Source organism: Ischnura elegans, chromosome 1 (assembly GCF_921293095.1).
Source record: "Ischnura elegans chromosome 1, ioIscEleg1.1, whole genome shotgun sequence".
NCBI classification, from domain to species: Eukaryota; Metazoa; Arthropoda; class Insecta; order Odonata; family Coenagrionidae; genus Ischnura; species Ischnura elegans.
In genome coordinates this window covers 60,345,959-60,373,099 of record NC_060246.1, presented here as the reverse complement: position 1 = coordinate 60,373,099, position 27,141 = coordinate 60,345,959, and the positions used below count along the sequence as shown (strand labels likewise).

At 37.6% G+C, this 27,141-nt stretch overlaps 1 protein-coding gene across 1 annotated transcript in view; it reads right to left on the bottom strand.

Annotated features, from left to right (window-relative positions):
• The window catches only part of LOC124161504 (aminopeptidase N-like), a 39,773-nt gene extending 26,547 nt beyond the window's left edge, over positions 1-13,226 (bottom strand). The window contains exon 1 of the mRNA XM_046537845.1: positions 13,013-13,226. The gene's annotated coding sequence lies outside the window, so the exon portion shown is untranslated. The remainder of the gene's footprint in view (positions 1-13,012) is intronic.
• Between the last annotated feature and the right edge of the window lie 13,915 nt (positions 13,227-27,141).

Here is a 27,141-nt window from a genome sequence, read left to right as displayed (position 1 = left end):
TTTCTGAAAGAATTTTGTGATTTTTGCTTCTAGGGGGGCTGCCCCCTCCAGCCCCTCGCTGGGTATGCCCATATCTAGACCTACGCTTAGCGATCTCAGTTCGTTCCGGAGGACCTGGACTGACCCTATAGCAGTTTCCACCGTATGTTGAATCGTCATTATTTCCTGACAAGGAATCGGTTTGCAGAGCACCATCGTCAAAAATGTTTTTTTTTTGACAAATAAGGGGTAGAAATGCATAACTGACGATATATTGTACGGGTTGAAACAATTTTTTTTCAGGTGCGCGCAAAATCAGTTCCAATCGCATGCCAAATCCATCTTGAAGGCTGGATTAAAGAAAATAAAAGCAATAAATTATCCGTGGAAGTGCACTTAAAGTGAGATTTCAGCACTCATACATCAATGGTGGCATTCGCAGAAAAAAATATTACAAAAATTCGCGTGGGATTCAGTCGAGTTTGAATTGACGGGAAAATGGTCGTGAATTTTCAATAACGCGCACTAACGCAGCTTTTGTTTAAGTTTTACATGCGATTTTCCCGTGTTTTTTCAATTCATACTATTATTCATGGGGGAAGATATCTGGGGATGAAAAATAACATGGATATAATGTGGAAAGGAGGAGTGAACGCTGGAAAATACACTGAGGTATCTAAGAAATCAATTTCAATATAAGTAGTGTGTGCGGTTAGTTCTTCATAAGAATTTTTTCTACAAGCCCCCCAAAGCCGTGAAAATATTTTTTAGTGCAACGCTTATTTAAAATTTATTGCTATTTTATCTATAAATCGTCCTTCAGTCGTAATGATGGGGCCTGCTGTATCTATACATGGAGGGGTGTTTTCAAACTCTTTTGGTGATCCGCGTACCACAGGTGAGTGATAAGGCCATCGGGAGTAGTTCGCTGGACAAATAATTGGGGGTGACAAGTCAAAGAATTGCCAATGAATGAGTATGCTGATAGCGAAGCACGTTGAAGGGAATCGCGCAAATTTGAGTCTTATGCAATTCTCGATGTGTTCCAAAAATATTTTCACTTAAAAATATTTAAATTTGGAAATTAGCTAGGCGTCGAGGAAGAGTGAAAAGTGATGGAAAGTGCAGTAAGAGTTGAGGACGGCTAGCACGTAAGGTAAGTGGAAGGTTTCTGCTTTCTTCTATGGGTTGGAAACCGCTGGATATTGAACTTTAGGATTGGTTGGCGGCATGAGTGCATTTCTATCCCTGCTGTGCCTCGTCGTTGGTAATTATAACCTCAAGATATCGTTCAGACACGGACACCTACACTTAAACATGCTCTTCCCATATATAATCTTGGAATCAATGCCAGAACGAGTTGCTATCTCCTCCTCGGACGGTCACAGGGAATGGAATGTTTTTTTTTCCTGACCTTGGGGCTTTGCGGAGTGTCGCTTTCTTAAGTAGTCGCATGGCGTAATCACAATAACACAGATGTTTGTGGTGGACGTGTTAAGGATGCATCTCACAACGCAAAGACTATCCCAGCCACATTGCTATCCTTGACGGGGGTCGGGAGCAATTTGGCATGCGAGTGGATCTCCTTGTGACCTCAGACTACTACGGAGAAGATATTTGGAGGAAGCGACCGACAGATGAGGTCATTTGCGCCATGAGGGAAGGGCAAGGGAAGGTAGGGTGGAGAGAAATCCGGCGTCGGCATTAGCCTGCTCTTAACGGCAAGCGCCAAGGGGACCACGGCTTAGCGTCCCATCCAACGGACGTAGTGTTGCGCTGGAAATGTCCTCCACAGAACATCAAAGCAGGGATCGGGCAGTCTCTGGATATTCTATGCCACCGCAGAGATTTGAACTCGGGCCACTATATACGAGATGCATTTTACGTTTCTGCCTCGTTGATTTATACATTTTTGATGAGGTCACATCTCATTATTCAATGACGTTAGAATTATCTCCGACAACGGTATTCCATAAAATCACTGTCAACGGATATGCTGGCAAATATTGAAATCAGAAGTACTATAGGAGTTTCAAACGCTGTATCCCAGCCCAACGATTTATTGGTATTGATCACCCATTATAAAAAATACTACTTTCCTTGTCGTTGGATTCATCTTCTCGCCCTCTCGAGGAAAAAGGTGTGTAGTTATTATTAGATTGATATTCAGTCAAAGGCAACATCGTTGCGTTGGTGTGATGAAAAGAAGCTTATTTAACACTTAACTGCATGATTTTTAAGTAGTGTAAAAAAAATTTCATTATGAAATATATCCCGGAACATTTCAATTACTACATTTTAATAACTTTTTTCTGCTATTTTTTAATTCATAAGGTAAATTTTAATATATATCACATATGCTGCATATTAAACAGACAACATATGTTATAGACACTTTTGACATTAAATGGATATGTGATAGACATATGATACACATAATCATTAAAAACATCTCATTGGCACCCGTACTTTTACTTATTGTAAATGTAGATATCACTCGGTTAAATCCTCCTCCTTGTTTCTCATGCGGGGAGCTGACTTCCTACAGCATAAGTTGAAAGCTGATCGCCTTTGGCACCTTCTGGCTGCTTCGAGAACCGCATAGTATTACGACGGGGTGTATTATATCTGATACACCATGCGTCAGAGAGGAAGGATTGTGCCTTTTAGAAATAACTAGCAATGAGTGTAGTGTATTGTAAATGTGATACAAAATGCAGAGAATGGTTAATAACTAGGTTTGAAAGAAATTTAAGTTAAAGGGCTAAGGTCTGTGTGGCGGAACTGTTCCATTATATGTTGTTGAATTAAATTCAATTTTCCGCTTGAGCTAAAAAAAAGTGGTAAATTGCATTTCAGTTAAAAATTCTTTAGAGCCGCTCTCCATTGTCACCGCATAGAATGGCAGAAAAGGTGACACGGAATATGAGGTAAGGGAATGTAAGTTATAGAGTTATGTAAGATAGTAACGAAAGCTAACCATTCCGTGGAAATGGCCAGGAATATTGAAATGTGATCATTAAAGATGTTCAGATTTGGTGGTGATCACCGTACTCTATCAACCCTGTGAATTCTATCATTGAAATGTTGCTGAGCCCAGACCGGTAATCGCCTCCTAAAACATTTCCGATGTGACTGCGATTTAAATGGGTATGGAATAATCGCATTTATATTAAGTGGGACACTTAGCGGATGGCCATGACAGTGAAATAAAAATTAAACAACTGTAATGTGCGTATAATTTCCGGTATTTACCAAATTAATCATATCCATTCTGTTTTAAAATTTTGGATATTGTTGGAAAAATGTAAGTACTGAAGTCCAATCATTCTGTACCGTGTCTTACAATTAGTATTTTATATTGAATTACGTGTACTCAACATATTTTTATAAAGTTATTTTTTTATCTTTAAACTTTATACATACTTATAGTTAAATGCATGAAACAATTTCAGAACATTACACAATAAATATTGGCTTAGGTAATCGCTTAATTGTAATTTTATTTAATGATTACGAACCTGATTCAACCAAGGCTTTGAGATGTGCGATACTGTGCAAAGAATCACAACAATGACATGCGGATATATGGAATGGATTTCTATCTGGAATTAGATTACGACTTTGACAACAAATCCTGGCTGGGAATGATGTGAAAGAATTCGGATTCTCTAGTTGTTGCGAAATCTGTTTTTGTTATAACGCCGCCATGCAAATCGGCCATCGGGCATTGCTACCAATGACATCCCTTCAGTGCCAGAATGCGGTCAATAACAATTGTCTGGGCGTGAAAGCTGAGATATGACACAATCCACCGAAAAATGCGTTTTTTTTGCTAGGAGTCTCTCAACCGTTACCGCGAAAGTACATTAACCCTGATGGATTTCTCTTTCTCGGAAAGATAAGTAGGCGCATAGCAAAAAATAATTTCATTCGGTACCTTGGTTGAGGAAAAAAAATCATTCGTTCATTAGAAAGTTTTACAGTACCGTAGGATTTGTGAAATTATGACATTTAAAGTGATAGGGTGTGCTCCTTATCCATGCCACGTTTAGAATTGCTTTTCTTCGTGTACTTTAAAAAAAAACTTAAAACGGCTGCTGTTGACCAACTTTTATTCATTTTGCTTGTTGATAAATGAGCAATATTGAAGTCATATTTTTTTTTATTTTTACACCAACATGTTTCTACTAAATTAAAACTTTGATGTTCCCAATAAGAGTCTAAAATATGATAACAAGTAAACAGCGCAATTCATTCTATTATATTCTCTACACCTCATAAATTTTATTACCTAATAAGTGACATCATAATAAATTATTCTCCACCTTAAATAAAACATTCATTGACATATTTATTTATTATCCCTTTCCAACGTTAAGTTTACTCCTTCGTTGGGCAAATCAACCTATTCTTGGATCGAGTGATTTCAAAGAAAGTGGTATTAATAATAGAATAAAGGAAGGTAGAGGACCTTTCATCACAGCCGGGTACCTCGGCTCGGCCTAAGACTGTAGTAAGTGGACGAAATCTAGATATTTCAGGACACTCACTGAAGGCGGGTGACATAGTCCATTTTAGCGTCATGATGGCGTACCTGCTGCTAACAGAAACTGAAAATACCATTGCTATTAACATACAGGTAGCATTTTAGCGGAGGAAATCTATAAATTTGCAATAAGCCTCTACTGTTTTGGAGTTGATTAAATGATAAGATGCCCATGTCAACTCGGCGTGAAAATAGACACCCTCATTCACTATACCAATGTGTCAATCTCGAACGTGAGTAAAATTGTACTGAAGATTTTTTTGTAATTATATGTCAAAAATGGTTTTTACGTTGTATTTAAACAAAAATACCATTGGTGAAGACAAATTATATGGACAAATTCGTCTTTCAACTTGTGAAATTCCATTGCACTGAATAATGGACTACTTAATTTTCCACAGTATTTAATTTTAATACCCAAACTGTTTCAACACTTTTTTTGCCGGTTTCAAAGGATGGTCCCAGTAATATTACTATGGAAAAGTAAAAAGTGTACTCTTCGTGGACACGGAAAAAATTAAATCCGTACGTTTCTATACGCGTATCTTTACTTTTCTGCCAAGACGAAAGGCCAGGATATGACACTATTAGAGATTTACTTCTATCCGTAGGCGGTTGGAGGACTAGACCCTTGTCACTTGGTATGAAGGTGAAATTTTTTATTCATTCACTGTGTATAGGGAAAGAATCCGGGATTTAAAATTTAATTATTAATCAGATAGATATTAAGGATATGCATCTAAACTGCAGCACATGTATTAATTGTGGTATGTGAGTCGTTTCAAACTTTTGCCATTATATTGAAAATTTCAGGGTAAATAAAGTTCATACTTTGCAGTAATAGACTGTTTCCCAAATTTGAAAAAAAAAATCACCTCAATATTTTACGGATGTAATATTTTTGTATCTTATTTGTTGGAAATTTTTGGAAATGTATGCTCAAAATACCCTGAAATTTTTATGATAGTATTTTTTTCAAACGAGTAATTTTTCTCGAAAAAAATACGCCTGGTCGAGAGCCTAAACCGGTAGATAGCCTATTGTGGTTTCTAAACGTCAGACTTTCAAGGAATTAACCTCTATTATGTGATGGTAGGAGTGAACTTTCATATTAACAAAGTAGTGTGAATATCTTATGGCCTAATAGACCGAAACTTGAGGAAAGTGCAAATAAACAGCTGTTATTTATTGCGACCGGGGGAGACTGTTGCCGCAATGGCTTGGATAGGAGGAAAAATGTGCGGACGTACGTACGATTCTGGGAAGGTAGACGGAAAACGGCTATAACAAGTTTTCCAATTTTGACCACTCGGGGGGTTCCTTATAGGGTACAAGCATTGTGATGACCTCAACCTGACCATATCTCGACTAATTTTATTCGTTTCTCAATTGTTTTTTTTTCTCCGTGAGTGCACCAAGGGCGAGAGTGAAAGTTTCACTTTCGCTGCGAGGAAAGTCATTCGGTCACATTTTCTCCTTAGATCTAGGTCAATCGCTCGGACCAAAATCAAAGTTAATGGGTGATGTTTTGATGGGGTAATATGGCTGATAGGAGTGCGTAATCATTTGATGATAAAGGAGAGGAAATGGGATGTCTACCCTTTCTGATGGTGAATGAATAATTTCCGGAAAAAATACAAACTTATCAATTATCTTCATGATTGATCAAAAAAGTCATCGACATTGACTGTAAGGCTATTATTATCACAACGTTATTATGTGGCTTCATTATAACCGCATGAAAATATTTTTTTAACGAATCATTTTTAAACATATATACTTTCTTTAGTTTAAAAAATATATTGTGTTTATCATAAAAATGAACGGCGTGGGAGACGAAGCACCTCTTTACCTTCTCATAATATCCCCAAGTTATAATTCATGCCGGGGAAGGTTTATCGAATCTCAAAGCTTACTAGTATTTGTATTTTGTTTGATGTTAGAATAAATCCGTCCACGTTACTCTAGTAAAAGGCATATCTTTTTTTAAGATGAAGGTAAGTAAAGGAGGCACTTGTCTTACTATAGAATCCTCTGGACGTTTCTAATCTTTTGAATACATTTTGTCAAACTACCCTTCTTGTTGGGCAATTTAAATAATGTTATACACACGGAAATGCTTTATTGAGCGTACAATTGTATTGAACATTCACATTGCATTGAATATTTGTGTAATTGTATTCAGTATTTACAAATATAATAAATGAGTAATGTAGTACGATTGCCACTAACCCTCACTTGTTAAAATAGTTCCACAGCCTGCCTATTATTATTTAGTATGTATGTAAATATAAATATTTTTCGGTAGATAAAACAGCCATTTATGTAGTCGATCTCGATCAGTATCAAATTCGTAATGAGATACACTGAATGTAACGATACTCAGTAATAGTTATGCTTAAAAATGAAGTATACCTACTCCATGAATTATGTGAGGCAGGAGTTCCATTTATAATTAATGCACCAGAATTTTTTATTTGACCCAGTAGGCGCTCAATAAACTTTATGTTACATTAAAACTACCGTAAAAGCTTACGTGTTATAAAAATGTCACTAATGAAGTGGTCTGAAGCTTCAAGACTATATATTTTTCTTTTATAAGTGATAGGGAAGGTTTCTTTTGACGTGTTAGGCATAGAAAAGCCCGTTTTCATGTTTGAGTTATCGCAATAACTCACAGACTTTGAAAATATCACTCATAATCATTAGTCTACAATTCCAAGATTGGTTTGACGCAGTTCTCCATGACTCTCTTCTATCCGCTAGCCTTTTCACAGCGATGTATTTATTCTCTTTTTCACTTTGTATAACTTATCCTACGTAACTAATTTGGGGCCGTCCCCTTCCCTTCTTCCCTTTCATTTGTCCTCCCATGATTGTTTTCATCAGGCCATCATGCCTCATAATATAGCCAACCAAGTCGTCCTGTCTTCTCCTTAAGGTTTTTAGAATACCTCTCTTTTCTCCCACTCTTCCTCATTACTTACTCGGTCGATCTATTTTACGTTCATAATTCGGTGGCACCACGAAGAAAACATTCCTAATAAAATATACATCCAATAATATAAATCACTTAAACAGTCAATATTTTTTCTGCATGAACGATAGCATCTTTTACACATACTCGTCGTGTTACCATTACCGTGTTACCATTCACGTTTGAAAGATCCACTTTCTTTCAAAGCTCCTTGGACCACGAGAGTGTCAACATAAGTGTGTCAATTGACCTCGGACCTTGAAAACGCGGCGACGCATGCGGGCGGTTTGGCGACGATATGGATCGTCTGTGTGAATTGAGATGGCAAAGGGGAGAGAGAAGAGGGGACGAGACAGTTTTCGGAGTGCAATGACCGGGCGAAGGTGCGGGAGTCATCCCACAGTAATGCACGAAATGGGGGAATACTCACTCGTGGGCGATAGCATCGCAGTGTGGATAACGGACGAGAGTTTTTCAATTTGGGCGGGAGAAAGCCGCCGTTTGTTCTTCCTCGTCGTGGAAGAGGTGATTCCGTTGCGCGCGAACAACTGTCACTGCGTTTCGCAACGATCTATAACAAACATTGATGAGCGTGGAATGCGTGTTTATGTAGCTATACCACCCACTGACGTCAGGTGTTCCTCTCTGAAGGGCGGGTTGGCGGGAGCAAAGACTGTGTGAGGAAATTTGTCCATGCAATATAGCTGTTACTCATTCCTTGTGTCTCCTATTTGTCTATTTCTCGATTGGCATCGCATATTTTACATGTATACCAATCAATAACAGGTGCAGTGAATAATTATTCGTAAACTTTGAATTACAGAACTACTCAAGAGTCGTGGGCTTGAAGATTTATCAATGAGCCTTGGTTTTTCCTACGACTTAAATATTCTGAATAATTTTGTTAGCGGTGCATTTGTGTAATTTTTATTTATTTGTGTATTTTTATTTTAGAATTTTATATCACTGAAAGGGACTGAGCATCCTCAGGTGCAACCCCAAAAGTATAAGTTCTTCCTTTTTATGGTATCTTCATCCAGAGATAATTACATTTATAATGGATTGGTGATTAAAAATCCCTTTATCTTGGTTATGAGATACTACTCATCTCATCACCATCATCTCCGAACAAAATAACAAGCCCAGTGTTACGAGAAATCCTTATTGGAGTAAAGTCTTCAAAGATTATTTATTGATGATGCTACGCTATTCAGCTCCTTTAAAAGTTGCTTGGAGTTTGTATTAAACGCGTTAGAATATTCTTTATATGAGAATGGCTTTATGAGAGTCATAAGGAGAATCATTATGGGTTACGAGTATACACTCAAAATGGGAAACTGAGTGCAGGCTTGTGATCAGCATATCCATGACTATTAATTTATTCCCCACAAATATCTTGGTATAGTCTGTTTTATTCCGACATAAATTGATAAGTAGTCCCCAAGGTTGAAGTTTGAGAGAGGAAAACATAACTGGTAATTTTGTCTTTCCACTGGATTTGGTATTGTAAAAAAATTAAGTTCATTTGTTTCCTTGTGGTTAAACTTTTAACACGAGCCGTGTACGAAAAAGGCTTAGTTTCCGAAGAGGAAAATTAAAATTTACCTTGGAATTTCATTTTGTTCTAAATTTGATTGTTATTTGTAGGAAAACCTTATAACCATTCCACAGTAAAAAATAAGTATTTTTAACGTAACTGATTCACTTACTAGATAAGGGTGTTCACTAGAAAAAGGACGCAAGGAACATTAATTATTACCTCAACGAATTCCATTGCATGGGATCTTTTAAACATTGGCAATGGGATAGGTGGTTTTTGGAATGGAATGAGCTACATGTATCTGAATAATTTGCGATGCTTTCAAGTGGTTTAATGAGCCAAAATGACGTGGATGATTGTTTCCATTTTTGGAAAAGAAAAGCTTCCTTCTCACATCTCCAAGAATGAAAGGGATACCGTGATGAAAAGCCATTTCAATTTAATACCAGTTTGACTCGAGGTAGATTTTATTTCCTTCTCCCAGAAATAAGGTGACAAAAAAAGGATCGAATCAATTTCACGTTGGTTCGCAGCCAATCTCGTACTTATGACTGAAGGTAGAATTTATGGAGTAGACAATGGCCTGACGCATACTTTCTCTAATGTTTTTAGGCGGTAAATATGGCAAAAACACACAATGGAGATCTAAAGATAAAGATCAAGTCATAATTCAGAGCGTGGCTCATAGTCCTCTCGATAATGTCTCCATTTTTACAATACGAGAAGCAACAACTTCCGGGTCTTGTAAAGATTTCTAGTCAAATAACTTGATCTATACACTTCCTGCCTCATTTTCTCCACATTCAAATTTACTTGAAGTAAATTACTGCATTGTACTTATTTTGTCGGGCCGCAGAGGTTTTAGATTATGAGAATTTCAATGTCTATTTATCCTGTCAAAATTTATACTTCCATTTATGTGCTCTTGTAAATATTTTCGTTAAGTATTTTTCGCTCTTTTTTTATAAATTAAAGCTGACATGAATCCTGTGAGAATTTTTTTATAATAGTTTCTCACTCGCGAACGATTACCATCTAGTGAGATACCTATTTCATGTCACCTAAATTGGTGAAGATATTCTTAATAGTGAAAGTTAGCTTCCATGCCATGCTATAAATACCCGTGAAATAAATAAGGCACCATTCCGGAAACTAATCGGTATCTACGGAGGGTAAAATAAATGGTTACGTCGAGTACCCAGCTGTATGAACTGTTTCTGAAATAAATGATGTTTGAAATCCAATACAGTTACAAGAGGGTAACATAATCAGAGGATACATTCATTACGCATCATTCTCAGTTGAGCAAATGTGTCAATTACTTTCGTCATAGTCGAGGAATGACTTGCTACTATACTATGTTCCAATATTTTTCATATATTGTCCAATGAATTCACCATTTTGTTTGATTGCAATTACTTCGTGAACATATTTGCTAATTTTCTTTTTTTATTCGTATATTTGCTTATAATGGGATCTCTAAAGTAATCCTTTAACTTAGTCTTTTCCAAATGCCATCTACCAATCATTGCGGCATTTTGATAAAGATTCATCTATGGTTCTATATTTCATTTGTTTCTATATGTAACCATGTTATATGAATCCCTGTTAGTTATCGGCTGTGGGTTTGCTAGGGGTCACAAATCACAAATTAAGAAGCTTTTGTCCTTAATTTACGTCTCGGGTGTGACAAAGTGGGCGTGATATTCTTACCCACCGAGACGCGAAATTTCAGAGATGGCGAGGAGTGACTGACATAGTTGGGGAAAATTAAGAGAGACACTGCCCTTGGCCTAAATAAGAATACCGGCTGAAGATGTATTACATGATATTTTGTACGCTTGCTCAAATTCACCTTCTTTACCTGTATCGACGATCGACTCGCTGATCAGCATAGAAAAGAATGTTATATTGCATGAGTCATTCGAAATTTGGCGCAAATAGTGTAGAATAGAGGCAAAAGAGATATATAAGATTAGGGGGACTGATAAATGCTTAACCTAAATGGTTCAATCAATGATAGCCGCTAGGAGTTATGAATTACATAATACCGGAATTTTTTATATATTTAACTTGGTTGGTTGAAAGGGTGTGCGATATTTTTAAATGGAGTAATTATGATAGAAATTTATAATACCCTTCACTATTCCGGTATTTTAACAGGAGTTCTGGGTCCATATTCCGGGAAAACGTTTACGAGATGTGAGTGATAGTAAGTATCGGGATAACATAAAAACAGAAGATGATTATAAGAAATTCCATCACAGTTGACTTGAAGTAAACAATTGATATAAGCAATGACTCACGATAACAGCTTTCGTTGTTGCAGTGTTTGTACCATCTGCAAGACGTTTGTACCATTTGCAAGAAGTACACATTTTCACTCGAAAATGGAGAGAGAAGCTGAATTTATCGAATCACTTACGGTCTGAGAAGACTTTCCGAAAATTGTCCATAATAGTGGCGTCAGAGGGGTATTGTGTGATAATAAAACCTTACATAGATGTTGCGGTCAGAGCTGCAATTGCAATGCTGTTTACAACAGGATTAATGTGTTTTCACCGCTGAAGAACATTTGCCTTACAGGAGTAACCATTCCATGTCATTGTAATTCACCACTCGGAATTTTATATTAAGTGAAATAAGTTTAAAGTATCAGACCTTGCTACAATCAACTTCATTAATGATAAAAATCGTGGCATTACTTAAATTTATTTGTTCAAAAATTCTTCTACTTCTTCGATTAAAAAAAGTCCATGAATCTTAATTGGGACATTTATAGGGATGGAAAGTAGAAACCCTACTGCACACTTGCACTCAAAAATTATTGTTTAGCAGGAAAACAATATTTTTTATGCATACATTGTTCGATTTATTTAGAGGATTCTTATTTGCAGAATATGCGACCTGAATCAAAATGAAATCACCTTTTCATCAAAAGAGTGTGCCTGAATAATCGTTTTCGCCAAGGGGTCACAGTACGCGTAAATGGCATCATGCCCTTTAGATGACGAACCTTGTGTGCTATGGTACTTATGGGCAGAAATGCAGTGCTTGACCTGGATTGAATAGGATCAACTGACATCACTGGCTCAATGATTCAATCGGACGGTTGGTTTGAACAGAAAAATTGAATTCGGAAATGAAGAACACAGGTTTAGCCGCGAGACTGAGAATACATTCAGGGTGAGAATTTATTCAGAGAATACAAAAGAGCATATTCAAGGTGAGTTCCCTTCCCTAGGCCACATCGTTGAACTTCGACTATTTTTATTGGGAATATCTGAAGGAATCACCCGGGATTGAAACTCAGGACCCTTAAGTCAGAACTTCAGCTCCCACTGGGCTACACTCATCCTCCCGAACATCACACTCTAGGATACCCTCGAGTCTGATTGATAAATCAAAAATTAATGGCAATTTGCCGCCAATAGAAGTAACTGAGGCAGACGATATACATAGGGGAAGGGCAACCGAGTTAATTAAATAGGAGTGGCACTTTTCCGAGTAACGTACAACGCGTTTCAACCATTTGGTTATTCTTTCACACTGGATTCATTTTCCGTACTGGAGTACATTCTCAATACACTGTACTTGAGAATGGCTTAAGTATCGAAACGCGTTGTACCTTACTCAATAAATTTTTGAGAAAGTACCGTCACTTTCTTTATTAACTCGACACAAGTATTTCAATTTCACGACACGAAGGTAATCAAAATAAGTGGAAACCGGTCGTGGGATTAAATTATTTTTGTAAAATTGCTAATAGTTTTTAATTTATTCATGTGTTAAAATTCCATGATATTAAGCCTGAAAAAACTCCCTTTATTCAGACATAATCACCAGTGAACCCACACTTGGGGAAACAAAAATAAAACTTAAATGCGTATCATTTAAGGCCATGATAAATCTACATGAGACAGATCTCCGTATGCTCAGTAATAAAAGAAAAAATAGTCGTGTTTACCTTCTCCGTTTGGAGACAGAATCCGCTTTGTTAGACGTCCTGCGTTGCGGTCTGTCGTTCTCGGCTGCGCCGCTGGGTCTCAGGCGGCAAGGAGAGCGGACGCGGCCCCTTGTTCACACTCGGGAGATTGGTTCTCGACTCCGGACAGGATGTGGTCGCTGGTTCCTCACTAGACCTCAGCCAACTTTCGCCGGTTGAGGTGTGGGGTCGGAGGCGGCTCACGGGCGCTATTTAAACGCGCGGGGCAAAGGCTTATGATTGGTCCGTCGCCGCCTCCTTTCCGCGCCTTCCCGCGCCCCTCCATTGACGTCCCGCATGTGCGCGCAATACACACGTAATAACCTCTCCCGCGCTTCAAGACCGATTTTTTACAGCCTTCACCTCCTCTCTCCTCCCTCGCTAATTATTTTTCATCCACTTCCACGTCTAGTTTCAGGAGAAGCGAGTGGCAGGGGCTGTAATCCCGCCGGATATCAAGGAAATGGACGGATATATAAGGACAACGCCACGAGTTGTGGGGCCGTAGACACTACATCAGTTGATAGAGTGAGCAGAGTTTCAAGTAGGCATTATTAGTACCCACATATTAGGTTTTATCAGTCAATATCTTTTTTCTTCATTCCTTTGTTTTTTCTTTTTTCTTCATATTTGCACCTACTGAGCCTTGCTGTCGTAGTTTTTTTTGTGCTTCTATGGATGATTTTCCTGAATAGTAGTGTTATTATGAAATATCTCATGGGCAAGAAAGGCCCACGATAATAAATTAATTGAATTAAATTGAATCATTGGTGTTCAAATTTCTACCAAACAACCTCCAGTTAAATATGACATTTATTTATAAATTACTTCCGATGTCCAACCTGGTGTATTTAAGAAATGGAGTCATGAGTTACTACGTGGGATTAAGTTGCAATAACCATGGTAATGAATATCATTTTTACACGTACACAATTTTATCAACATTTTTTTCTCTTTAAATGACTTCGAACTGTTTAACTCGGCCGAAATCTTGAAAAAAAATGTGTGAGTGCATGAAGTGATTCACTAATAATGGTTAATCTAATAGAAATTTGTTTTTGCCTCTCTTAAGTTCTATTTAAATGTGTTCTATTGGAATTTTTCGATTGAAAAACGATAAATCAATAATCGGAAATACACTTTCACGGAGTCATGCGTGGGACCTTAATGACGTCAGTCGCCGCTTGCATCCTATCACTTTGGTGACTGCACAGTATCGGCCTTTCCTCGCTTTATTAATTCGTTAAACGTGATGATATCTCAAACTTTCAATGGAGCGGCAGCATTCATAAGGTTTTGTTTTGATTCAATAAAGTGGAATAAGATGATCTTTTACCATAAATCTAATTCTTCGAATTCATTTCTCAAAAGCAAATTCGATCTTGATTGTTGCGATAGTACCTTGCACCCAGGTTAGACAAGACTAGAAAATGAATAAACATTACCTAAATCTCCTTCCGAATCTGGCACTCAGCTACTCAGTTTTCTATGACTTACACCGCTGAAGTACTCAAGGTAGTCTATACACTATATCAGAGGATAAATATAAAAATTTTAGTACCCGGTCGCCGTTTTCTTTGATTTTTCTTCTAATTTGGTATGATCGCTTAGCTGAACTTGCGACTTAAGAGTAAGCGGCGATGTTTCCTCTAGGAGAATAGGTGAGAAATGAATTTGGAATACGTTTTACTTTTTCTTTCCCCTTTTGTGCCTTCTAAGAGACTAATACTAAGATTTCCTCATATATATTTCCTCCAAATGATGACTTATATATTTTTCACCAATTAAATGCAAAATTTTATCTAAAAAGCCTGCTTATCAACCAATGGGTTTATAGTTTGATGGGTATTCGCTTCAGACCTTTAAATTTTTTTCTGCATTAAGGTAGTTAGCGTTGAACTGGGAACTTAGCATATTAAACTTGGAAATTGTATTAAATTTATTTTTATTATTTGATCTTTTCCTTTTACAAAATTCTCAAAAATTGTAATGAAAACCCCGTAACTTTTTGATAAAAATGTTAATATTTATCTCTATAAATTGGAGATAAAATGAAAGAAAATAATTATATCTCTGCGTGGTCCTTAGGTGAATGTGAAAAGATAGGTGTATTCGTTTTCTCGTCATTCTTAAGATAAAAAATTGCCTTTAAGTGAAAGCAAATCCTGCCACAAAAAAACTAATGGCTCTCATTTCTCACTAATGTACCTGCTACTGGATGACTTAAATGCATGAAAATCGTGGCAATTTGTCAGAAAACTTTTGCATCGCATCAATCTCTTTGTTTTTTATCCCTCTGCTTGTTTTCCCCACTTTTCCTATGTTGTGACAAATAGTTCTGTCTGTAAAAGCTTATTGCTTAACCACTGGGTTGTCATGTGTTCACAATCCAGGAAAATCTTTGCCATCCTTACGGGGATTCGAGCTCAGTTTTTCTAGAATAGTAATACTTGGACGTAGAACACTAAACGTTCAGAAGTGACGTTCCCCCAACTCTTTGGGATATCTCATGTGCTGAGCTATTTTAATGTTTTGAACGATTTTAGTGAAAAGTACGATTACGTTGAAAACCCTAGCTAAGTGTCGTTGCATCTGCTTTCTCTGGTTTTATTTACTCATTGGTAAAATATATGCACGGACCACGCAGAGATATACGACTTAACTTTAAAGCTATTGAAAATAAACTGATTTATTATTGTTTTCTGTATGCATGCCTTTAGATGCCTGTAAAAATTTACTTTATTGACGAATGAGATGAATATACGATCGTTATTTGATATTGTATGGATGAATATATTCTTATAGAGTAATTTTGGATTTGCTTCTTAATGCTTTCTCTTCTTAGATCTCATCTCCCTTCAATGCGTTGAAAATATATGTAACAATTGTAAATCGTCCCGCATTCCACCTCGAAACTGATTAGTAGTTCTATTTTAGCTGTCTTCAATGCGAATGGTAATGCGAAGGCTGGAGATGAAACCATCGGAAGCCACAGGCTGCGCACGCGAAAGCTTGACACAGTGACACGCGACCGCGTCAGCGAAGTTCCGGTAAAATTCTCTTCATTCCTATTCAGCCTTTCACTCCGGAAATTAACGGTGATGGCTTGCTCAAGGAAGTTTCATTCGACATTGAATCTGTGCTTCCGAACGGCTGTGAATCCGCCGCTGTACACTGCGTGCGCCGTCGTACTTCTTTGGCGTTCCGTGGGCATATCGCTGAATCACATTACAGTGGCGTTTATTAATCCTCATTTCTGGGGAGGGTATCTCGGTCAATAGGCAAATTTCAGCATTGTTTTGGCCTCGAATTCTATGCGTAATCACGGTCAATGGGAGCGATCAGGGCACTTCGGAAATATGGTATTTAAATATACACAAAATATTTATATAACACTTCATATTACTAATTTTACTTATATTTCTTGTATTTTGTTTTATTCTCTTTTCTGAGGGGACTGGTTCAGTGGCGTAGTCACGGGGGGTTTTCCGGGTTAAAACCCTCCCACCCCCCTTGAGCCTTTAAAACAGGCGCCAAAAACGAGTAAGATGGCCTCAATAAATAACAATAAATAAATACTCGTACAAAATTAGTGTTTTTGAGTCCTAAAAATCACGTTTCTAACATCAAAAATTCCAAAATTTTCCGGACTACTCTTTGCCCTGGGTTGTTTTCCATACACCCAGGAAGGGAAGGACCACGAAATCTCCGGTAACCTCCCAATTTCAAAATTCTTTCCTTCTTCTTTAAATACGATTGTGTTACGTTTTGGTGGGATAGAGACTTCGAGGTAGCGTTCCCTTAAAAACTGCTGGAACATAGATGGAAGCTGTGATTTGAGTTCAGGAAAAATGACTTGACGGTATATTAATGACGAAATAATAATATATCGGAAAAAATAATTTGTAAATGTGCTTGAATCGTTTCATAACAGTGTTCAGTGGCCACCTTTACGAATGCAGGGTCTCCTCGGCGTGAAAAATATTCATTTGTAGGAAGTTTTTTTTAACTGAGGGATGATGATAAAAGTAACCAATTGATTTAAAGATATTGTGAGGAATAAAAGGTTTATGAAGTCTATCTTAAGAAATACTTGTTAAAACTGTTCATATGAATATATAAAAATATGCATATGAATAACCCTATTTCAGTGGTGTGATTTTACATAAAATTCTTGCTCTGATCTAAATATACTTCATCTTGCTGGTCCTAAACTGAGTTAGTAATCATTATAAATTATAAAAAGCTAAAAAAGATATTTCTCAGCCGCGAAATATTTTTTTCCATTATGCATTTGCACACATTTTCCTTCTGTTTTCAATCAAATCGGTAATATCCTGTTTATTAGGCCGCATTTTTCTGCCTACTGACTCCATTTATGCTTTCCGAATAACTGAGACCAGTCTGGGCTTTCTATTATTTTATTGTCGGGTAATATTTTGTTGCATAAGTAACAGTGGATTCGATTACCGACGAATATATTGAGGTCTAATAGTCAATAAATGCTGGCTCAAAACTCGGCCCAGGAGAGAAAAAATCTTTGAAATAATGCGAACATTTGTGTTGTCATTCATCTGCCTCAGGTGAAAATCGATTTTCGAACAGGATGTGAAATGATCAGAACATGAATCGTTCTCAGTAGGAGAGCTTTTTAGTTAAATTGTTCCCGCTGGAATGAAAGCCATCTGCAAAATAGCCGCAGGCATTCAAGATGAGAAGCCACAATGTTTTCTCCATACGTATAAACACTCGCAATTATATTGCACTACCGATTGCGTGATGAGAGTGAAAGTAAATAACGCTAGACATGGAGTTTAAATTGTGTGGGCACACATCTGGAGAACTCTGACATATGCGGGGATAAAAATCTCCCTGGGGGCGTCACAGAAGTTGCCCAGTGGCTCGCAATCAAGCTTCCCGTAAAATGCAGGCAGTATAAGGGGTGGCAAGTGTCCTATCGTGATTTTAGGATCCTCGTGTCAAAATTCGACGATGAAGCTTCAATTTTCATTGTAATGCGGTAATAGCTCTCTTTTTTCTAGTGCCTACATTGAAACAAGATCTCACGTTCTTTTTAGCCTAATTATTAGCCCATCGCAGAAATGATCAAATTCGCTTGCAATGCATATGTTCAAGCAACATTACGAAGGCAATTGAATCAGACATGAGCTATTTAAGCTTGTCATTGAGAATCTATTCCATAGAATTTACTGTAAAGGGCGACATCGTAACAAGACTAAAATATGCAACCATTTGAATTCATTTCTATCACCGTTTTCTTCGGAATAAGACATCCCTTAAAAGAATATATACTGCCCACGTTATCTGCGATGTATAAAAGAAGAAGTTTACACATGAAGTGACAAGCTGATAGGATACTTGAGTGGAGATCTGCTTCAAGCCAATCATTGGATTGCTTACTAATTAGTATGAGAGAGATGCGTAGTAAGGTTTTCGGGATGACCTCCGCGTCGATCCATCTTCATAACGACAGTTTTGCCGGCGTTGCAGCTGGCGTCTTCGGGTTTGAAGTGAAGAGAGAAAGAATTATGAGAGAGAGAGAGAGAGTTGAAATCCTCATTCCTACCCATGGCCGTATTCAGTGTGCACTTGGCGTGGTAAAGCGTCGAAATTTTCGTTATTGTGATGTGTCATTGATGACATTCTTCGAAAAATTTTCGGTCCTTGCGTCAAAATTACTAAACCATCGTTGGTCGAAAATTTCGAGGACTTAATGAAAAGGGCCATTTGTCTTCTCGCCTATACATAAAACTGATCTCTGAAGACTGACTGAAACACAGAAAAGAAGAATATTTATTGCCTACCAATTATTTGCTTTTATAGCCCCTATCTAAGAAGGTTAAAAGGATGTTAAGAATTTCCCCAAAGGGTGGCAACGATCATCTCGATCCTTGGGCACGTGGATTTTAACCAATGGTTAGAATTTATACATGTAAACTTAAGTCTGTTGACAAATTTTAAACGTTAAGAATAGCAAAATCAGGAAGTTATTCCTCTATTAATTTTCTATATCTATGCTTTGCCACAGAAGTATTCATCAGATTACACTTGATTTTACTCTACATTGTGCATCCAATAATTTTTACGACGAAAATCTGAATCAGTGGCATAACAAAAAAAATTCTATTATAAAAAAAATTTATTTCAAACTGAAAAGTATTTTTCCGGCGGCCATGTTTCGTAAAGATTCTCGAGTTGGTGAAGTTAGAAATTGGTGGATCAGCAATTCATATGTGAAATCATGTTATCGTTGGCCATTTCCCGTCATGTAAGGCTACTTTAACACTAAAAGATGGGAAGTGAGAACATAACGTTCGCGGTGATGCTCCAACATAGTTAGGGAGGCCCAAAGTCTAGTGACAGTTAATGAGCTGGGGTGTAAATAATTACGTATGTCGATAAATGAATTTCGAATGACACAACCCTCCAATGGGTTCTTCCACGTCATCATTCCGAGAAGAATTAAGGAATTCACTTTTTACTCGGCGCAGAGGGCGTGGGAGAACCAGATTATGTTAGGGCTCAGCTGATTGAGGAAAGGAGAAGGAAAAACATAACACGGGCGAGTGGCGCCGTTTTCGCGCAGTGGGTCACGTCCAACACGAAGTGCGTGGGAGGGGAGGGAGGTGAAAATTTGGCGGGAGTGGGTTGGCGACTGCAGACACGGCTGGCGTGAATCATGTGACGCACGGGCGAATTTGTTTCTTTTCGCTTTTCCTCTTTGGGTCAAATCTTTTAGTATCGACCAAGAGAATCACAACGACATATACCTACTGAATGGCTAAAAATGGAGCAAAGCAGATACGTCTCCCCTACGAGTGGATAAATCAGAGTGAATGTAAACAAACCACTGAAATTGGCTACGTAGTGATCGAAAGATAAGGCAAAAAGTGAAAACATGTGATTCCGTTACAATGAAGTTAAGCCGTCGGTTTTCTAAATTAAAACATAATGAAGACGGGACAATTTAAGTTGGAAAAAATTGACATCACAGGAGCCGGCTTTTCGGCAATCATCTGCGGGGAGAAGAATAGATGTTAACCCGCCCTGGGCTAGGCGAAGAGAGGCGCTTTTTATAACATATGTGGTTGTATTTATACATTGCATTAATGTTATAATGATTCCTAGTCTAGACCTCGGTGGTTTAATATCTATTCTCATCCCCGCAGATGGTCGCCAGTTTTGGGGGTATTATTATTTTTTAACTTTTATTGGGTTTTGAATTTTCCTATCTTCGGAAATTTTCATACTATCTCTGAATATGCCAATACATCTTAATGTCAGTTAGGAAAAGCTGCGAAAGTTCCTTGCAAAAATTGTAATCCCAACTCTGATACTAAATTTTCTTGAGGTTACTAAATTTAAGGGAAGTAGATTTTTCACTTGTCATGAAAACTCACCACTTCAACGTAAACGATATAAAAAGGAAACTATACACGGACTCAGGCAATCAATGGTCTTGCCTGAAACAATAAAGGTCGAAGGGAATGGGAGTTTGTGGAGAAGATGAGAGTGAGTACTGGAGCTCGAATCTTTTATTTTCATACCATGGCCCCGCGCGTAGAAGCAAAAAAAAAACCTTTCTCCCACATTTTTAAACAACGAATTCATCTTAATGAAGGTTTCAAGTGGGAGTTCGACGTTTTATCAGTAATGGTTTAACAGTTACAAAAATTATCCGTTTGCTTATGAATGACATTTTCACGGTACATTATGTATGCAGCATTTTCAGAGGGTTCTGGTCCTTTGCTTTGTACAGCTGTGATTTAGCATCGAATTTCTGACCGGGAAAGAAAAGAGCGACGAGGATTTTATGGTGTGGTATCCACAGGCATGATCCCGAATGAGAGACTGGACACTTCTGTCCGTAGCCTACCGAATTATTTACCAGACTTCTGAGGCCCTGATTAAGATAAATTGCATCTTAATTATTATTACTATAGTTATTTTATTGATAAATATTGGTTTAGATGAAGCATTTTGCGAATAATCGCGACCCATCTCCCCTCCCAAATGGGACTTTGCGCGTGGAAGTCCAAGGTCTGTTCACATCCCACTCTATTTTATTTAGGTCCTCTAAAAACCTTGATTGTATCCAGATTAACTTATGTCATAGAATTAGTCAGGCATCGTAAACGAGTGACATTCTCGACTATACTCTACGACAAAAGCTTTTTAAAACTCTCTCTCCGCTACCATTCCTGTTTCTTGCACCCAAGGTTACGCATTTGGTCAATGGACATTTGTTCCCATTCTGTCATCGGACAAAATTTTGCAAGCGGGCATGGAACCTCGCGGTATATTTCGCGCGCGATTCGGTGGTAGGAGATTATTTTGCCAGTGGCGTGGAAGTTGTGATGACCCCAGTGTATTCGACAGGTGACCGCATTTCATCCTACACCCTCGGCCACCTTGACTCGAGTTTTCACAATGCCCAAAAAATTTCGTTTCGGTTCGGGAGGAGAACGGTTGAGTCGAAAATCGGCAATATTTTTTTAGATGCGGAACGGGCGGTTTCCCACGTAATCAGGATTGTTCTGGATCTAGAAAAAAATTTGCCTCATTTCAGAGTTAGGTGCATGTGCTTCACAAGCTACAAATTATTGATTTAACTCCCCGCATTTTTTCAATAGCTTTCTAGACACGATGAGCTCTTTATTTCGCATGCAGATGGGGGAACATTTGAGAGGAAAAAAGGAAATGGAGACTGCAATCGAACGTTTTAGTTGTTTTTCAGAGGTTCTTCTCTTCTAAGTAATCAACCCTTGGGTTGGTTTGCAGCAGTCTCTCCATCTCTGTCTGTCCTCCGCCAGCCTCTTCAGCTCTAGGTAGCTGTTGCAGCCCATGTCCTTCATTACTTGGGTGATATAGCTCAACCTCGGCCTTCCTCTGCCGCTCTTCCCCTCCACAGTGCCCTCTAAAACTGATTTTACCAATCCAGTATTATGTCTCAGTAAATGTCCAACCCATTTACTTCTCCTTGCAGTTAGAATACTCCACAGGTCTGCTTTCACTCCCAGTCTTTCCAGTATCTCCTCATTCGTTACCCGGTCTACCCATGAAACTTTTAACATTCTACGGTAGCACCATAGTTCAAAAGCATCAATTCTTTTTTCTCTGCTGCTCCTATCGTCCAAGTTTCACTACCATAAAGCATTATGCTCCATACAAAAGTTTTGAGGAGATTCATCCTAATCTTGATACTCATGTTTTTTGAAACGTATATCTTTCTCTTCTTGTTGAAAGCTATTTTTGCCTGTTGTATTCTACTGCTTATTTCCCTTTCGCTTCTGGCATCCGTGGTGATCTTGCTTCCTAAATACGTGAATTCTTCTACATTGTTCAGCTGTGTATTACCCAAAGTTATATGTGCTGGTATTCCTGTTTTGCTTACAACGAGTGTCTTGGTTTTGGTCCTGCTTAACTTTAGATTGTATCTAGCCAGCGTGACTTCCATCTCCCTAACCACTTCTTGTAGTTGGTCTTCACTTTCTGCCAAGACTGCTAAGTCGTCCGCAAAACATAGCTTATATATCCTCTGCCCATGGACCTTAATTCCTGCTTCCGGTAAGTTGCTCTCTGCCTCGTCCAGTGCTCTTTGTAGGTATAAGTTAAATAGCGCAGGTGACAATGAACATCCCTGTCTCACTCCTTTTCTAATTTTGGCCTACTGTTCATATTGTCCAAATCTCAGCACTGCAATTTCTTCTCTATAGAGACCCCAGATAATTCTTCTATCTTTGTAATTTATCTTTGCTTCTTTCATTATGGTAAAGAGCTGCTTCCAATCAACACTATCAAAAGCTTTTTCCAGATCAACAAAAGCTATGTAGGTGTTCTTTTCTTTACTCAATCTTTTTTCTAGTACGATTCTAATGGCAAGTACTGCATCTCTGGTTCCTCGTCCTTTTCTAAATCCAAATTGGTCTTCGCTGAGGAGAGTTTCAACCTTATCTTCAATCCGGCTTAGTACAATGATAGACAGTATTTTAGAGGCATGTGTGACAAGGCTCAATGTGCGGTATTGTTCGCATCTGTTGGCTGATGTTTTCTTTGGGATTGGTATCATTATACACTTTTGGTAGTCTGAGGGAATGTCACCTGTTTCGTAAATCTCACACACTAGTTGATATAGTGCATTATGTATTTCTTCTCCAGTCATGTTCAATAATTCTGCTGGTATGTCATCTATGCCAGGTGCTTTATTATTCTTGAGTTTTGATAGCGCTTTGTCAAATTCTCCCCTCAGTATGCTGTCTCCTTCTTCTTCTTGATTGATTTCACCTTCGTTCTCAATCACTGTGCTTGTACTAATTGTCATATATCCATCATATAACTCCTCGATGTATTGTTTCCACATTTTTCCCAATTCATCTTGGTCATAAATTATTTTGCCATTTTCGTTCCGTAGTCCATTGCTTCTAGTTTTATCATTTCCAAAGAATTTCTTCACTATTCCATAAGCCGAATCCATTTCACTACGTTTCATATGTTCTTCGACTTCTTGGCATTTTCCTTCCCAGAAGGCCTCTTTTGCTTTTATGGTTTCTCTGTTTATTTAGTTTCTGAGAGCCCTGTACTGTATTTGTGCTTCGACTGTATTATTATTTTTTTAATTTTCTTCTTTCTTCAATTTTTTGTACAAGGTCAGCAGTTATCCATTGTTTCCTGTTAATCTGCCTCCGCTTGCCTAATACTGCTTCTGCAGTTGTTAGCACTCTGTTTTTTATCATTTCCCATTTTTCGTTAATAGTCTTTGGCTTCTCAGTTCTTTGTTTATTTGTTTGTTCTTTGAATAAGGAGAGCACTTCTTTTTCTTTTAACTTTCCTACATCCCATTTAACTGCATACTTTGTTTGAAGCTTTTTAAACTTTAAATTGCACTCTGATAAGACTAAATTTTGGTCGCTGTCAATATCCGGTCCGGCATAACTTCTGGGAAATAGTTTACTCGCTCAATTAATGTAGATACTTAGTGCGAGGTTAAGGCATCGAAGGATCTATTATCTATAAGTAAGCTCTTGGTACAAATTGACATTTTCATTATTTAAATTAATTATTTCTATGGATTGCTGTGCATGGAATTCTGACGGCTTTTACGAAGTTTTCATCATATTGGGCGCCATTGACCCATTTTACGGGTTACACTTTAGATTCAAATCAAATGCTAACTATAGCATTTAGGAACTATAGACCTTAAATATTTATCTATCCGATTACCATGCGGTAGCTTTATACTTTATGGGTTACTTTAAATACTTTTCTTACGTAGCCATTGATTGTAGGGACTAAGATTATCCTTGAAAATGGCGACTTTAAGCTTATGGCTTAATTAAGACATCGAAACAAGTTGGAGTTTAAAGAATTTACCCGGGTGGTAACCCTTAAATATTTACCCGTAGATAATATTCCTTGAAATCCTAAAGCCCTTCTGATCTGATCTGAAACCTCTCGTTAATATTAGACTCCTCCTAAAGTAAAAGGTGCGTGGGTGGAGAGCACTCCGGTGAAAATCGGACACTACGACGGGACTTACCTTCAATACTTACCGGGACTTGCCTTCGGGGTTAGCCGCAATCCCAACTATCGAAAATAATCACCTTATGGCAACGTTTACCTCAGTCTAATTACATTTCATGGCACAACTCAAACCTTCCGCTTCGTTCTAGTATTTGATTTTCACATCTCTGAAGACGATATTAACTTTCTTCCTCTTAAGACACGTAGAGATTAAATGCGAGCATTTTACGTGAATAAAGATGTAAATTATGCATATTCAGTTTATTGTTTCATAATTTTTTATTCAAGTAATGATATCGTCAAAAACGATGCCGGTATCCTTATCAATTCTCCTATTGGTCGATATGTGGGCGTAAAATAATACCGTCCCATGTCGCTGATAGAGTCTTGAAATTTTTCGAGTCTCTGGCGTAACCTGGGGAAGGGAAGAATTCCTTGGGTGCTATTTCACATAGCGTGAATGAAACGAGCGTCTACATGTGGTCGGAAAAGGTGTTACATAATTTATAGATAGCTTGAGCGTGGCATGTCAGCGCTTTTTACATTTAGCCCGCCATCCACTCAGCTGGTAGGTGTATCACGGCGAACGATTAGAGCCCTCACACTAAAGAAGCGCACGAAATAGGTGGGTCTTCTTGAAAATCGGGTCGTCTCGCTTAATACTCACTTTTACTTTTAATTGTTATTTTATCTTTCATCGGGGTTAGCCGCAATCCCAGCTATCAAAAATAATCACCTTACGGCAAAGTTTTACCTCAGTCGAATAACTTTTCATGATACAACTCAAACCTTCCGGTTTGTTCTAGTATATGACTTTCACATCTCCAAAGATGATATTAATTATTTCCTCTAAAGGCACGCAGTAATAGCACGTAATAGAGACTTACCCATCAGTTGCGAAATTTGTTTCATACTCGTGAACACAAAATTTAGAAATTCTACCAAATTGCCAGAACTCGTTAGAACTCCGTGAAACTATTGTGTTTTTTATTTTTACGGCATGTATGAATGGACTTGATTCATCATTCACGGTGTAGACAAACAGTTTCCACTGAATTATTCTATTTTTAATTTTTAGATATAATCTATTTAAGCTGGGCAATTCCCTGGTGGTCCGCATTTTAGATTCCCAATATTCATTGCCAATTTTTTGGCATGCAATTGTTTACTCAATACTTAAATCTTCTTTGAGGAATCATTTTGAGGATTACTGTTCAGTTATAATGCAAGTATTTGAGATCCCTATGCACCAAGCATTGCAGTACATTTTTTTCCATTTACGTTACCCTTGCTTACAGTCCTGTGTACAGTAACCCATGAAAATCACCAGCATTGGAATGATTCTTTCAAATTTGTTTAGTTTTTTATCTAATTATAAATTTAAAATTAAGGGTGAATATTCATATAACTGGTGATAGTTTTAACACTTCATAGCCTACCGGTGCTTTTTTATATTTGCATCTCTAAAAAGTAGAGAATATTTTCGCAACTTTTATTTCAATATCATATGTTAGCAATATATTTAAATGTAAAATTTAGACCTGCATCATCAAAATGATCAATGAAAATGATTTGTCACCTCTCTCGCCTCAAAAACTGACTCAAAGCCGTCTATTTGTTCTGTAAGATTTTTTAATCATTAGTGCGATACAACAGCTTGCACTATTCAAATACTGTCCCTATGAAATCATTAGGTAGTCAAAATATTAATAAGAAAAATTTTCCAAATGTAATGGATCCACCAAATAAAGCGAGAAATAACTTTAAATCATATGTAACCCATAAAAATACATAACATATACTTTAGGATTTGACACCCAAAAATGGCAATAACTCAATGGTAATAATTATAACTAATTAAGTACAAAAGTAAAAATAATTACTATTTGAAGTGAGCTGGCTGTTCCCTATATTTCTTCTGGTTTTATAGTTAGCCGCAATCCGAAATATAAAATACAATCTCCTTATGGCAACGCTCTACTTCAGTCTAATAGTTTTTTATGATACAACTCAAGCATTATGGTTCTTTCCAGAATTTGATTTTCACATCTCTAAAGTCGACATTATTATTTCGTATAATCGCATGCAATAATAGCGCGTAATAGATACTTACCGATCGGTTGTAAAATTCGTTTTGAGATATAAATTTCCTGTCAATCAACTCTTTATTCATCATAATTATCGCCCACAGTGACTAGGGGATAAATAAAGTACGGTGTACTTTCACGGCCGAGGATATGCGCAGTACAGCAAATGCAATGCGGAAATTTGTGAGGGAAAGCCCAGCTTTAGGATTCATGACACGCTAAATAGACACACTTTGATTTAGTTTCTTTAGCGGGTTGATTTTTAAAGAATTATTTTATTAGTTCTAATGAATTAAATTTATGGGGTAAAAGACTTTACCGTGCAAAGAGACATTTGTTGAATAGTTTGGAGAGCTTAAAAGGAGGTGGTGATTACACTAATAGCGTGTAATTTAACAGTGAGAGTAGGAACATCTTTCCTTGGGATTTACAGAATTGATGAGGTATTATTTTTGCCTTCATTTCATCTATACATAATTCAAA